This window comes from Zonotrichia leucophrys, chromosome 3 (genome assembly GCF_028769735.1).
Source record: "Zonotrichia leucophrys gambelii isolate GWCS_2022_RI chromosome 3, RI_Zleu_2.0, whole genome shotgun sequence".
NCBI lineage: Eukaryota > Metazoa > Chordata > Aves > Passeriformes > Passerellidae > Zonotrichia > Zonotrichia leucophrys.
Genome location: NC_088172.1, coordinates 50,459,900 through 50,476,059, shown reverse-complemented (window position 1 = coordinate 50,476,059; position 16,160 = coordinate 50,459,900). Strand labels below are relative to the sequence as shown.

Genomic DNA, 16,160 nt, shown 5'->3' with positions numbered 1-16,160 from the left:
AGTTTGAAGCTTCAGCATTTATTGTAAATGCTTTGTTTAGTACTATCTCCTGCACCTGACATGAGGGAGTTAATGGGGGAGAACAGCCTTGTATTGTAAAAATTTTCTCAGCAGGTTTCCAATCAGAATGCAGCAACTACAATGCATAATAGGGAATAATTCTTTTTCTGTTGTAAAAGCGAGGATTTTTGTTGCTGCCACATCTGCTGAGCAAGAGGGGCAAACACCCTCATTTGAAATCTCAGTTGACAGCTCTTCAGTATAAATCTGCAGCATCAGCATCTGGGTAAGTAAAACCCATCAATGGAAGTACAAGGAATACAATCACATTTCTTTTCTGTCAATTAGAGTGACTGCTGCATGTGAAGAGCCCTGCCTCCCCACCTTGGCATGCTGCTTAAGGTCAGATTCTCTGGAATCAGAAAACACCAAGAAAATGCAGAGATACTGGACTTTTTCCTTCTTCTTTCCAGTTACTGATCATTCAGTTGTCAGTGACTTCAGCACTGCAGCCCAAGTGAGGACATAGGTAAAGGAAATTTCCAGTGGTAATTTATCCTTCTGTTTCCTGGTATCATTGAGAGCCAACTTGACTTTCAGTGTCTTGCAAAGCAATTTCATGCCTGCTCTGATCCATTCTCATGCACCACCATCCAGAGCATGATACATTCCAGCCATGACCCTTCCATCCTCCTCTTGGCACTGTGGCTCTACAGGCAGAGCAGAGATTCATTAAGGAGAGGATATCCCCTTGGGCTTTCTTCAGTACCTCTTGTTCCTTCTCAAGGGTGGTAAAAGAGTCTGGATAATAAGCCCCAAAGAACTAATTCACAGTAACTTGCTATGGGAGGCAGGGTGATTAAAAAGACTGAAAAGCTTACACAGCAGCTGCCAGCCTAGCAAACAGAAGTGTTCTCCATACTGAAAAATGTGGAGCACAGGTTTTAGAGCTCCTTGACAACACAGCCCTCTATGGAATAGAATTAAATAGGAAAAATACAAATACAAGCTAGTTCACTGTTTCACTGCTGCAGTTAAGTCACTTCCTGCACCAGATGCAAAGGAGGAAAAAAACCCCCAAAAACAAGTGTTTGCTATAAAAGAGTGAACTACATTATATCAGCCACTAGACACCCCATATATGCCCCCATTTAGCCCAGATAAGTCCAGGTTTCATCTTTCATCTGAGAACCACAGCCTATTGTACTGCACTTTCTTCCATTCTGAATCTGGCCAGAAAAATCTCTCCAAGAAGTGGTGCTAAGGAATACCGTATTCCTTGCTTTGACTCTGAATGATTAAGGCTCTTACCAGTTGCACTTCTGATGTGGTTTATTCTTAATCGCTCTGACATCGCTTTGATTTTACTTCCACAACTGCTTGATCTTGCACTGACTTGTCCTCCTATGGCATTAGTGTTAAAGCTCCTGCCTTCAATCCCTTTTTAATTTATATGCTGTTAACACATTCTTAAAACATTTCCAGCTAAAGAAAGGCAATCTCTCTAAATCACCTCAGCTTACACTGAGGAAATTCTCTTAAGGTCTGTCATGAAACTCAAGGGCTACAGTTTACAGCCATTTTTAAACTGTCTTGGTTCTATTGTGTAAGTCAGAGAGAGAAAGCAGGATGAGTTTACAGAGGCAGGAAAACAAGCACTGTTGCTTACTTCCTTCAGCTTGGTCACACTGGAACAGATTTGTGTCAAGTTCAGTGTGTTAGAGGAGCAGCCCAAGGCTGTAAAACCATTTTCCTGAGGAGCTGAATAGATGGTAGCAGAACTGTACTAATTCTCAAACAGTCATTTATATTTCTACAGTGCCTTCTAGCTATGCATCACAAAATGCTCTGAAAAGATAAGCTAAATAAATTGGCAACACTGTATTTCTAAAGACAGGAGTACTAACCTCTTTCCTAACTAGGTGAAACTGGGCACAGAATGACAAACTGTCATCTCCAAGGTGGGTCATACAATCTCCAGGCTAGGCTTGCTATGCAACCTGCATTTCTTACACTTACCAGCCTTGCTAGGATCTTGTGCTCTGTTCAGAACTCTCCTTTCACTTTGCTTTGAAACTCCTCTGTGATTCTGTATTTTTTTTTTGTTTGTTTGTTTCTAAAAATTCATATAGTTTTAAAGCTGTTGACAACTAATATTCTTTGCAATTATCAGCCCAGAACTGCTGCAGTATTTCAGGAAAAACATAGGGTTCTTTAGAAGTATCTGAAAACATGAAGTTTGTGAGAAAACATGACTTGAAAAAAAAAACTTTGCAGGTAAAAGCTAACAGAACTCACTAAGAATATCACCCCCCAACTTTGTAGCCACTGCAGTGATTCTTGCAAAGGGAGGAGACACGTGGAAGTTGTTGGGTTACACAGTGTCCTTGCTGCGCTCCTGCTGGGAAGACAGGTGACCTAAGTGTTTCATAGCAGTGACGTGCTAGTGCCCCAAGGGGAAGGAAATTATTCATTCCTTATTTCTCAGCTGATTTATGGCCACCTTGGCTGTGACGTAAGTGAGGAAGCTTGTCAAGCAGAGGAGGGAGGAAAAAAGATAAGGGGGTGGGGTGACTAAAGGGGCAAACATGTAAAGAAGAAAGTAGTATTACAAATCCAAGCTGCTATCCAGACAGCACTTGTCTTCTGCATATCCATATGGTCACCAAAGACTTTAATTTCCCCATGAGACTAATCAAAGCTCCCACAGGACCATCAGATTGCTCTTATATCCCCAGAATCTCTTCTGTAGTAAGGATCCTAGTTTCTCAGTATCCATATTCCATGCTCTAGCCCTGATTCTCACAACACTTCTATTTTCCTGCCACACATTTCCTGTTTGACTGGGCAAGAGGCAGCTTTAGACACAGCTCATTTAGACCATTGAGTGCTGACAGCAACACTTGCACATCATAGAAGTAAGATAAGGACTGAACTCAAACTTTTCTTTTGTCTTCTTCCTCACAATGAATTTTCATTATATTTTTCTAGGGACTTACCATCTTAGAAGTTTCCACTTCTGCTGAATTTGGTCAAAATTTAGAATTTATTGGTGAAATTGCAGAGTTTGACAGGCCATGCCTAACCCTCATATTCCCTCGAGTTTTCCCATTTCTGTATCTCTTTTGGATCCTACGTTGATCCCACGTAAGTGATTCTTTACCTGTTTCTTTCTAAAACATAAACATGAAACAGCCAAACAGAAAACAAGAGATGGCAAAAAAGAAGGTAAGGGGCAAATAACCAGCTCACATATGAGTCTTTAGCAGTTTTCTCATTAATTATGGTTTAGTCTCCTTTCCTGACACTTAGGAATGCTACTGATGTCAACATACAGCATTGCAGTTACTTTAGGTCACAGGTAGACTCCTCCTAAATAACAAAACTAAAGCAAATCCTGCGACGAACCTTAAAAGCTGTTAAGACACCAGTGGTTTTTTGTTCCACAGATTTGGCAAATGATTCATTCTTGTAGCTAATAACATTTCATAAAGGTGAAAATCTCTAGTCTTGTTAGTTTCCAAACATGGGAAAACTCTCAATAGTAAGGGAGTCACTGTGAGAATTTATCACTTTCTAATTGTTATGGGCACAATAAAAATTGCTGTCACTTGCCTTCTTATTGACTGTCCTAGGCCCAGAAACATACCCGGTGTCAAGGAGGTGATGAGCTACCACAGGAGAATTTCTAGACTGCTTCTTCAAATAAAATCAAGGCCAGTTACACTGGAATGTAATTTTCATTTTCATCAAGAAGTTCAAAATATTACTTCTCACCTTTTCACTTAATAAATAATGTTCTGAAAAAAATTGCATCTTGCCTAAAAACAGTAAGGAAAGGTAATTTCATTTGTAATTCCCTTTTGATCTATCCTGTTGTCTCACTCATTCATGTCATGAAATGCACTGTCCTGAAAGTAGCTGTCAGACCAACAAGCTGAGGTTTAATACTTCAAAAGCAAATGCTTTGTGTATACAAAGGATATTTTTTCCTGAAATATGTTAGTGTGTGCCTGTATTTCATGTATAGGAGTATGTAAAAGGTAAAGCAGGTACATCAGTACATATTGGCAGACATTGCTGGTAGGCAGACGCAAAATGGATACTTCTGTAGAACCAGTATGTAGTTTAAAAAAAAAAGAAAAAAAATTATGGGACAAGCATTTTTCAAAAATTTTTCAGCCTTGTGTTAATAATGTGTCTGGGAAGACATAAAATTGAGGAAGCTGAGATGTTTTGTCATACTGATCTTGAGGTCTATGACAGGTCACTAAAGGAAGGTTATTATATGTCAGTGAAAAGGAAATTTTTTTTTTAAAGAGCTATTTTTATGTTTCGTTCTGTGCACGTGTAAAATGATATTTTGTGATCAGCCTGCTTTGTTTGCTCAGTGCTGCCAAAGAACATCCCATGTAATAAGCTTGGCAAAATCCTCAATTAAATCAGGTCAAAGGAGGTCAGGGCCCAGCAACCTTTCCACAAAGGCACACCAGAATTTTTTTCCCTACTGATAAATCACGTACTGCTTCTCAAAAAGGCAAGAAGCCCCCACCTGCCATATGCTCAAAGCTGTACATTACCTCTGTGCACAACAGGAATTTCCTTCTTTCAGGAGGAGAGTGTACCTGGAAGTCACAGTCATCCCCCTGAAGGCACAGCAGCTCCCATCTTTTGTGCCTGCCCAAACCCTCATGGGTGCCATCCTGAAGGGACTTGATGTTTGTGATTTTGGAGTAAAGAATTACTTGGAGGGACAACTCCTCTTGCAAAAAATACACAGCTTCCACATCTAGCCTGTGAGGTGAGTTCTTTCCTTGGCATGTTCTTTAGTTTTGATGTCATGAATGTCTGACTGCACTATGGTGAAACTTCATTCAGGCTCATGTGCTTGAGCTGATTTCTAGAAGCTTGAAAGCCTGAGCATGGAGAGAAAGATGTGGAAGCTGGCTCATGAATGGAGTCAAAACAGAGCTTGAACAGAGCTACTTATGCAAGACTTGGGAATAATTCCCCAGTCTTCCAATTGGTGTATCCCTAGTCTGTCACATCACACAACCATTACTAGGAAAATCCATTCTACCATGCACTGAGCAGAACAGTGATGTGGGAGAAATCCACATTACACAGACTCCTGTGGACTTTGTGACATGAGGTCCATTTTAGCCTTGGCATCTTTTTCAGATGATGCAGCCATACATGGAAATCCCTCAAATGTCACCACAGGAAACAAACAAAACCCTGCTAAACCTTGGTTTAAAAAGCAAATAGAACAAGTTATTAACAAGTTTGTTAATGTGGAATATAATAGTGATATTGAGATCTAAAGAAAAACCTCTAGATATGGTCTAAAGATGATAGGTTTCTGTCCCCTCATATAATTTTCTAACACTGTTTAAAGCTTGCACAAAAGTTGAGTGAAGGTGGCATTCAATTTGGTGGTCTGCATAACTCTTGTCCCTTCTCTCCATTAAAAGCTGGACTTCAATCTACTCTGAAAAAGGCAAAGTAGGAAAGAAGCAGTCACTAGTCAGCAGGTAGAACTTTCCTGCCTTGTGCTGGTTATTCAGCAGGGAAGCATATACATGAATCACCAGGTCCAAATCAGGCGGCACTAAGAACAAATGATGCATTGGAAAAGATAGTGGAAGAGGCAAAAGGACAGCAGATGGGGCTGAAAGCAAAACCTACACAGAGAAGCAAACAAGCAGAATCATGATTTGCATAGGCTGAAAGAGAATTTGGCCTCCATGGTCCCCTGCCAGGAAGGCAGGACTGAGTGTCAGTAATCTCACCTGAGGGGAGACAACCCATGTCTCTGCAGCAAGTTCCTAAGCAAGAGTAAATGCAGGGATCCTGGCTAGCTCCCCTGCATCCTCAGCAGCATATCTTCTGCTGACTCAAAGTTCATGTTCAGATGCCTCCTTCTGCACATTCCAGGTATGCTCAGATTCATAGAACTCTGCTGTCATGCCCCCACACTCAAACTTAAACCTACAGTGAAGAAGGGTATAACCTCTTGAGGAAGAAAGATTAATTTGGTACAGATAAACAAGATACTTTCAGAAAAGGAAACTACCCTTCAGTGAACATCTAGGTACAGAGTAAAGCAGTAAACTTCAAGTTCCCTCAAGCAGCTTCCGTCTCAGAAAACAAAACTCTAACTTATTAATCTGCCTGGCACAGTGAAACCAGGTAAACTGAGACAAGTGTATTGAACATGACAATATTATCTTTCCAGAGTGATATTACAGTATTTTTCCAGAGTAATGAAGCAAAAAAAAGTTAGAGACATTATTCAGATGGAGAAGAAAAGAGTTGTAGCACCGCTACTTATGAAAATTACACAGAGCAAAAAATGAGAATTCTTGCTTACATTATGTGTAGTATTCAATGTTTTGAAACTGAATGTACCAGCTAAAATGTCAGTTTCTAGTTTAGTTTACAGACTGGAACCACAGAAGAAATTGCATCCTGAATTATTTAAATTACAGTACATTGTGCTAGAACAATACACCTTCATTTTCAAGCAAATGTTATCTCCTGACACTACCAACCTTAACCAAAATGTACTTCCTTTCTCTATATTGGAAAAGAAAATTGTATCTGCATGCCAGAAAAGATACAGCTCAGATTGCAAAGGCGATGTCTGGTACCCCAAAATTTTCTCATGTTTGCTGAGATCCAATGGCTGCTTAAAACGAAGAACCACTTGAACTGCATCCATGGCCCACTTCAGTCCCTTCACTTTAGAAGCAGCAAAACCTCAGAAGGTCAAAACCCAACAGCTTTTCTTAGAATGGGACAGTGCATTTGCTGGGGAGGACAAATTTCCAATATTATGGGCATTGCTACAGATCCTGGTTATCCCCTAGCTCCTGATGCCTGTCAGCATGGCCTGATGCTGATAGCAACCATGCCACAATGCACTGAAGCCCCAATCACTGGGGCAACTGAGACTGATTCTTTAAAAAGCATTTTTCTTAAACTCCTGGTCAGAATTTCAGAATTGACATCCAGTGGTGCCAGCAGTGATTGGATTCAGTAACACAACTGGACAAATACCACAAGGACTATTTCCACCAACAGACAAGCGAATTTGAAGAAGAGTGTACTTTCTTATTTCTACTTTGCTGAAAGTCCAGTCAAATACTGCAAGACTGATTGCTTGCCAAAGCTTGTTTTGAAGCTACACCCTTTTTTTTGCTGATATCACATTTAAAGCGTACATTAGAAAGCTTACATATACCACCTAATAGGGCTACAACAGCATGGTTTACCTGGTCACTGCCACTGAACAAGAGCTAAGCATTATGGTCACAAAACATTGCCTTAATTTCAAAGGAAGTGTTTACCTTTTATTTTTTAAAAACATATTCCTCTATCAATGAGATTCATGAGAATTAAACTGGTTTGCCAGAACAGCTTCATATTCATGATAGGATTCATTAAGATGTATTTATCCTGTCCTGATCAGACAGTCAGGATAAATTTTAAATACAAAAAAAAAAGATTTATGGAGAGCATGCCAGAAAGCTGTGAGACATTGAAAAAGCACTTAGATTGGTCACAACCTAATCCTATGACACATTCCTGCAAGTAACACACCATTACTTGGCTTCATTACAGGATGTTTTTCTGCTTATCAAAAATAAAATCCACAGAGAAATGGTTTACAATGACTGAAGCTTTTAATGTAATTGTGTGCCATGGATTTGAAGTTATTCAACAGCACCATGTGGATAACCTTAACCCATTCAATTTGAAGCAGGCTTTTGGCTCAATGGTAACCAGTGGCCTTATAAATTACGTAACACAAAGTCTTCTCATCACTTTGCAGAGATCTAATATATACTCCCCCTCTCCAAGAGGGCCAACCATTCAAACATAATCCCAGGAAATCCCATTGTTTACAAAAGATGCTGTCATCCTGACTTGCCCTTTACAGCTCCCTTCAGGTGTGGCTGGACACTTCTAAATCATGAAGTCACTGGAAGCCCAGGCATGAGTGCAGTGTTGCAAAGTTTTCTGATTTCAAACACCCTAAAATAGAAGCAATACATGGTCTTTGTGCTCTCACTTCATAGCAAGCAGTCAGCTGCCATATTACTGAGCCCTAAATTTCCCTGCCCTGCTGAAATGCCCTTGTCCTGCACCCAACAGAGCATAAAGCACGCAAGGTTGAGAGCTGTGGCAGCTACATTACACAGACTTGCCAGGTTCTATGCCCTGAGCATGGGCTTCCCATAATGTTCTGCTTCATGCTACTGAGGGGGGGTTCAGATGGCCACACTGCTGGTTTCAGCTCTGAGACCCTCTGTGCCAAAGCAGTGGAAGGGAAATACATGGGGAATTAAATCAGAGAAAGGAAATGGCTGAAAATTAGTGACCATCTTTAATTCCATTAGTGCATCCTTAAATCCAGAGGTTACCACTATCTTGTGCCAGTGGGTGGAAAGGGGTGGAGGCTGTAGCTCTGCAGCCCATCCCAGAGTACTAGCCTAGATCTGTGATAAAGCCTGGGGTTTAGGGGACTTGCTTTGCATGAAGACCTGGGAGGGAACTCCTACTGAAACTGCAAATCTTTCCCACACAGCGTCCCAGCTCCTGCCCACACACGGCGTTGGTCTCTTGAAGCCTAAGACCTGGAGGGATTTGCCTTTCTCTATCTCTTCAGGCCTCCAGAAGTTTTCCTCCCCCACTTTTGGCACTGAGCCCAAAATGCAGCTGTTCTGCAGTAAGGCAGCAGCTCCTCTTTCCCTGCTCCTCCCTTAGCTCAGCCTGCTATCAGACGTCAGTGTGTGGATCCCTTCCCAGGAGGAACAGGCAGAGTAATTAAGTTCTGGTTCTGCTTGCAGGGATCCCACCTCCAAAGGGAGACAGTTCAGCTGTGCAGACTCCAGGAGCCTCCATGGCTGCAGACATGCATTCCACCAGTGTGTGCTGAGTGATAATTAGAGTCCCCTTCTGCACCCCATGTATCCAAGCCAGACTACATGGTTTAAGTCTGGCTCAGACTGATATATGGGAATTATCAGTCTGAGCCAGACTGAAAGCAACTAGCCTTTCCCCTTTCATTTCTCATCTTCTTCCTGTTTCTTCCATCTTTAAAAACCAAAGCTTTCCCTTGAGCATACAAAACCCCAAGGACATCTGTGACGGATTTGAAGATGCCTGAAATTGTATATATAATCTTTTAAATGTTTGTTTGATTACTGGAAGGCAATTTACTGTATAAAAACAGGGAGTTAAATTGGAAAATAAGCTGCCTACATCAGGCAAGGAAGAACATAGTTCAGTTTCATGCAGGTCAGCCATTTACCTACCATTTTTGGAGAGGGTTGTCACACTTATGATCACTGGGCCCTTCAGAAGATATGGAGGGGGTCTCATCCCTCCTTTCAGATTATAAAGTAGGGTGAGGGAATACTCTAGGACAAGGCTTAAAAATGTTTTCTTGTGATGGTACAAGAGCTTCCCAAAGTCAGATTAACCAGATCATCTGACTGGGTTTAGAGGCTCATTTTCTGAAGTATTCAGAAAGATTGTTAGGAGAGTAGGCAGCCCTCAGTCCCTCTTTCTCTCCACTCAAAGCTAGGAGTCCCAGTAGACTCCACTTTTTGCTTGATAGGCTTCTAAAGGGAATAGGTCTGTACATGGATTATCTGCTTGTATATTTCTTTGATTCCTCTCCCCCAAAGTTTACTTATTAGGAAATACATGGTGCTGTTTTATGTACAAGCCTCCTCTTCTAGACTCCAAGACTCTAAGGCAGAGGATCTGTAGGGCAATACGAAACTAGAAAATGATATCAGGACTAAAGAGTCACAGAAGTCTTCTGTGATGGACTGCCACCTGAAGTTGTTCTTCTTTAGAAGGCTGACCTAAACAATTTAATAGAAAAGTAGAAGAGAAGACAGACTCAGATGGGGTTATACCCTAATTCCCAGTCTTGGAATGCATGTCACATATTCACACTCTTGCTCCAGATTATAAAAAAAAAAGCCAGCTTCTGTTGTCACAGCACCTGGCTGAACCTCCAACTGTCCTCCCTTCTCTCTCTGGGTTAAACAAACCCTCCCAGCCTGTTTTTCCTTCTGTCTGGTAGATAAGCCATGCAGCAGAACCAGGAAATTAGTAAAACCTAGCTGGCAAAGGGCAGCATTGAATAATACCCCACCCTTCCCAATGCACCCATGGCATCCCCCTGTGATCAGACTGCTCTGAACAGTGTTCAAGCACTTCAGAAAAACCTATGTGAGCAGTGTTCAAACACATGTTCCCAAAGGGAAGGTTACACAGCACCTGGCCCAGCATGGATGAATGCCCAGCAGCTGTGCAGCACCTTGTTGGCTGCAGCATGACAGCACTGCTCCTCACAGTCTGGGTGTCTGTGAGAAGCAGGAGGAACTAGAACAGTGCTGAGCAAGTCATGGGCCCAGAGAGATTAGAAAAATGAGAAAATATCCTCCCACTCTGTCCTCAGGCTCTTCTGGATACTTAGCCACATCAGCAACACTGCGTGCAGGAAAAGAGTGGTGAGAGGAGGCTGGAACCATTTTGCCCCGGGATGATAAACAACCCTCAGAGGCTATCCAGGGGATTAACAGAAAGAAATCAGCATAAGAGAAGCTAATAGGGTAAAAGCAGTGACAGGAAATAACAATTCCACCACTAACTGTTGCCACTTTAGCTCTTCCAAATGCAGCTTTTCCCTCCTCCATGTCTCCCCCTGCACCCCCCCACCATGCACACACTTTTTATTTCACATCAGGATGCAGGTGTGATGGAAAGTGCTGCAGGAGAATCCTGCTCTGCTTCTTGCAATTGTTTAATCTCTTTGACAAGCCCTCCCCTTAGGCTCACCCCCACTAAAAATAATCAACCCTTCAGAGTCTTGCATAGTTTATCTTTAAAGACTGTGGGATCAGTGCTTTATTTCCTCCTTCAGCCACACACACTTTTCTTTCTTCACGTGGGAGAACTTGTTCCTTCTGCCTTGCACCACCACAGGCTTTGATAGGTAGCCAACACCCAGCACATGCAAGCTCAGCAAGAGCCATGGGCTAGTCTGGGTGAGGTGGTGGTCAGCCCTGCAGTCCTCAGCATCGCTCTGATTTCTGCTTCTTAATTTTAACCACATCAGGCATAACCACACTACCCAAGGCAGGCTTGCTCCTCAGCTCCAGGTGCAGCCAGTAAGGGGATGTATGCAGGGAGGCTGCCAAGGGCATGTACAGCTAATAATTTCCTATTGCTGTAATTCATGAAAACACCAAAGAATAGTTGGTAAAGATTGCTGTGGAATTGTATCTCTCAAATAATGCAGTTCTGCAAAACAGTAACCACTTTCTACCACATATGCCATGAATTCATAAGACTCTCTCATTGCTTAGTTCTTAGTGCTCCCTCTGCTTCAATTTTTCCCTTCAATTTTACCTTTAACTCTTTCAAGGTAGAAACTAAAGGTATCTTGTCGAAGTCAGTTTCTCCATCAACTGCTCTGCATTGCCTCTAGTGAAAAAGTGCAAAGCAGTGTACATTAGTTTACACAGCAAGGAATTGCTAAATAATTGGAGAAATATCACTCATATCTATATATTCTATACATTATAGAAAAAACATAGTAAGGAGGCTTTTATTAAACTTGTATGGATCTATTTTTAAAAAATCCAACACTGGATATTCAATCTAGTTCCTTACCTTTGTAAGAAATTTTCTTCTTCTTTGTGAGTACAGGAGTGCAGAATACAGACAGAAATCCTTGCCTGGGAACACTTTCTATTTTCAAGTAGACACCTGGAATCCTCCTCAGAAGTAGCTGAAATGCTGAAAGCAGCATCCAAGACAAATTTTAAGTTCAAGTGTAAAATTTTTTCTTCCTCACGTGCACAAAGCTCATTGCTGCCAGCCTGCCCAGTGTTAAAATATTTCTGCAGTATTTCCTTTCTTGGTCTTCTACTTTCCTGGTACCCTTTTAGCAACCACGACTTTTACAGAAAGAATACATTTGTGATTAATGATCAAGTGCAGATAAGGTTTAGTCACAGATAAGCTGAATATGAAATCTGGAAAACTGATGTAAGCAGCAAATTTGAGATTATCAGACCAAGATTATCATGGGCTGCTCTAATAATTTTCCCCGTTTGTTTCCTTTGTAGATTATCAGCACAAATCCCACCATTCATGCACTGACAGAAAAAATACGGAAAGTGATTTATCCAGCGTCACATGGACACTGTTCCAGCCTTGTGTCTTAGCTACCTGACTGAATCTTCCATGAGGAGAATGTTCCTTCACTTAATGTTGGCATCTGACTGATTCACTACTTGGGCACCAAAGTAACTCCTCCACACCTGCAGGCAAGACACAATTTTTGTTGTAACACAGCAGATATAGCCTGGACACAGCCTTACAGACATGCCTTCAAACCTGTGTTCCACTCCCAGACATTTTTGCCCTCCTAAGCTCCCATTAGGCTTCTAAGGTCACCATACATTCTTGTTACATAATTCCCTCATATCTGAAGGGAAAGAAAGAAGGAACTATCTCCTTTTTCTCTCAGTCAAACAGCAGAAACTAAAAAAGTCTGCACTCTTTACTCAGAGGCCATCCATGCCTTGTGTTTCTCATGAGCAAGTAAGAGCCTTTGAGCAGACTGGAGCTGGATCTGCTTCTGGAGAGACAAAGTGTCTGTGTGTCATGCCTTAGCTGCCGCTGGCCAGCCAGGATTGCAGAGGTCTGGAGAAGAGTGTGAAGACCAACAGGGGAGGAAGGGAAACACATGGGGAATTAAATCAATGGAAGGAAATGGCTGAAAATTAGTGACCATATGCTTATTTGAAGACACCTGTGAACCAGTCATAGCCTGCTCTATGACTAGTGGGAAGCTTTGCATCTGTATCACTGCAAAGTATATGGCAGTATGTGACTAGGTAACTAGATAAAACCGGGTCCCTTCTACAGCAAAGAAAAGCCCCACCTATACAAGCCTGGCAGAGCTTGGATGAAGTGAGCTTCACCCTTTGCATTTACAGTCAACTCTTAAACTATTGAGGTGCATGACAAGTTCAGTCTTTATGTGCGGTCCTTTTTTGATCACAGATAAACCTCCAGCTTTTATCTCTCAGATGCATATTCCTAGATCTGTGATTTGGGCAACAGAGTGTGGTTAAAGATAACTGGAGTAAGGGGACTTAAGGAGTCAATTTATTTCCAGGCAAAGGTCCTCTCTTCCTAAACGGTATTCTCGTGCCATCTAGTGGTACAAAGGTAATGCTCCTATAAAGGAGCACTTCATGTGTTTTCTTGCCAATTAGGAGCAGCTGGGGATGAAAAAAAATATTGTATCTACAAAAGGTTAGGGGGAAGCTCCTTCCATATGAATAGACTTTGTATGAGAAGCTAAACCATAGAATTACATTTATGTATCCAGCCCTTAGAGAGCAGAACAGAGCTGCCAGGTTAGTTCTACAGTTCATAAACAAACAAACAAAAAAAAGATTATTATTATTACATTATAATCCATGCAGAAAATAGTATTTCCCCACTCAGCTGCTCACAGAAGGACTCTGCTCTCCTGGATCTAAGGGACAGGAAGGAAACACATTCCTCCCACAATACAGGTCTGCTGCATGATTGTGCAGGTGAAAATACACAGTCTTCAGTCAAGAGGGAGTCTCGTGCTCTGAGGGAACACCCCACAGACAGGAGACTTTTATACAGAGGACCCATCACCATCCATAGCTACTCTCCATGCAGATTTTTAGAAATCACTCACCTTTATCTGCCCTGAACCACCATTGAGATACAAAAGCCACAAAGTGGGAACCCAAAGAAGGCTGACATTAGTACAGAGTTAGAAGGCAGGTGAATTCTGAGGCAATTTTTGATTCAGACCTGGCTACAATCTTCTGTATTCAATTCCTGCAGGTCAAAGTGTAGTCTCCTACAAAACAGTGTGAATTAGTTAGCAGTCAAGCTGCATTGCTCTGTATTCTGGGTCTACCCAAATTTATAACACTGCAGTCTCATATGGAATGAGCACTGTGCTTGCTAATTACAGCATCAATTACAAACTGTTTTCAGCTGCTAATCAAATGATCCACAGAATATCAATTACGTGCTAAAGAAATTCTCTACTAATCCCAAATAATTACATTCTTGAACTTTGCAATTTGTTCATCAACAATTTACTAAATTGAATGGGAAGGTAATATTCACAGAGAGTGTTTATTCACTTTGATTTGCAGGAAAGGAGGTGCCTGCCAGATTTCTGCTGGCAGTTAAAATAGACAACAGTTGACAGGAGTTTGCTCTAATCTTTGTTTATGACCTCATTCATACTTGTGTTTTGTCATCTAATTATAAACAGATAGTACAAGAAATCCAGCTAAAAGGAAGACAAACTTTGGAGTCAGAACCACTTTTTGCTACACATCCAGTGGAGTTCAGGTACTATACCCACACAGATAAAAAAATCACAGTAAAAAAAAGGGCAGAAAGATGGATATCTTGCTATTGACCTGTGCTTGCTGTTTTCCTGACCCTTCTGCCAGCTCAACACACTTTGCATAGTACTCATGCTTGTTCTAATTAAGAATAGGAACACCATGCTTAAAGCTCAAAAAGTACCTATAGCAAAAATGTACCGTGAGGTGACAGATGTGAAATGAAGGACAGAAAAGAAATTGAGATCAAAACCATAAGAATAAACAAGAAGCAGATATTTTGCTATTCATTCATTATGAATGCACTCAAATTGTGAGATATACCTGATACCAGGTATCAGGGAGAAGCAATAGTTAGAGGTTACCCTCTATAAAAAACATTCCCATCTTCTGCTAAGAACTAAACACTTATTAAGAATCCTTCTGACCTTAGTGCTTTTTTCTAAGATTTATTCCTGGAAGAGTAGCAAAACTGCAACCAGTTAGGAAGCATCAATCTGTATGACATGAGGCAAGAACAGTTCTGCTGTTTCACAGTCCTTATCTATCCTTTATACATACAGCTCTTATACACAGACTTGCATGTGCTTGCACAGCTAGAGTTAGTGGTGACAATAAGAAATCTCCCTGTCAGGTACCATCCATCGACCACCTCTCATTTATGATGCTATCTAGCAAACAGAGACATTTGAGGGCAATTTATTTAAGGCTTGTGCATCATGTTTGTCTCTCAGTTCTCACTGAACCACAGAAATGAGCCACCATGCCCTGTTCAGTGCATAACATATCCTAACTGAAACACAGTAAGGATATCTGCAATCCTACACAGAGATGATCAGTTGATGCCTTAACATCCTGGCTACCAGAGAGTTTGGAAATACAATTTCTCATTTCAAGGGCAGTGTGAAATACAATTCAACATGAAACAGATCCTAAATCTCTTTTCAGTGATTATACTTGCATATGCTGCTTTGGTCTCCAAAGCAGCAAAAGAAAATAATCACAATTCTTTTCATGCTTCTTGAAAGTTAATCAAAATGAGTCAGTATTTTCAGTGGCTTTTGATTTCTAAATAGATAATTTATTTATAAATATTTCAAGTATTCATTTTGAAGTTTTTCTTCCCTTTTCAGGATCAGCTGCTACTAAAGTTAATTGATAATTCACCCTAGTTAAAAGCTGAGGATGCTCTTACTTTATACAATTTTACAAAACTGTAAAATATGTGATCACTTAACATTTAAATTTATAAAGCTAATGTCCATCACTTTGTTTATTGATTATGTCACCTTATTGCTTTGACCAATATTTATATTTCACTGAATTTAAAATTATTCTTCTCCTATCATGTGCCCCATCTCCATTTTCCAGCAAAAAGGGAAATGGAGAACAATATTAAAGAATGAGGTGCTGTATTGTATTAAGTCTAAAAAGAGGAGTGCTATCCTTCTTGACAGCAGCTAAGTCATTGCTCATTAGTAGCTTTTAACACATCATTCCAAGAATGACACAGATTTTTCAAGGGTCACTTAGTCTCCTGAAATTTAGTCAGAGCTAAATTTAATGCATACCAGTTCACAAGCAGGAACAAACTGAATGGTCAGTGTAGGAAAGCTTTTTTTCTCCTCAGCTTTTTGACTCCTTTGTGTGGGCACTTAGCATTGCCTAGTAGTTGTGGCTTGTCTTGCTCTGTTTCTTTTCTCTTCATTAATA

General features: G+C 40.9%; 1 long non-coding RNA gene across 1 annotated transcript; it reads right to left on the bottom strand.

The window, feature by feature from the left end:
* Positions 1-10,872: 10,872 nt before the first annotated feature.
* On the bottom strand, positions 10,873-13,988 carry LOC135444871 (uncharacterized). Its single transcript, XR_010439329.1, has 4 exons — positions 13,778-13,988; positions 12,262-12,353; positions 11,701-11,826; positions 10,873-11,511 (listed from the first exon to the last, which is right to left on the bottom strand). It is a non-coding gene; the product is annotated as an uncharacterized LOC135444871 (long non-coding RNA).
* Between the last annotated feature and the right edge of the window lie 2,172 nt (positions 13,989-16,160).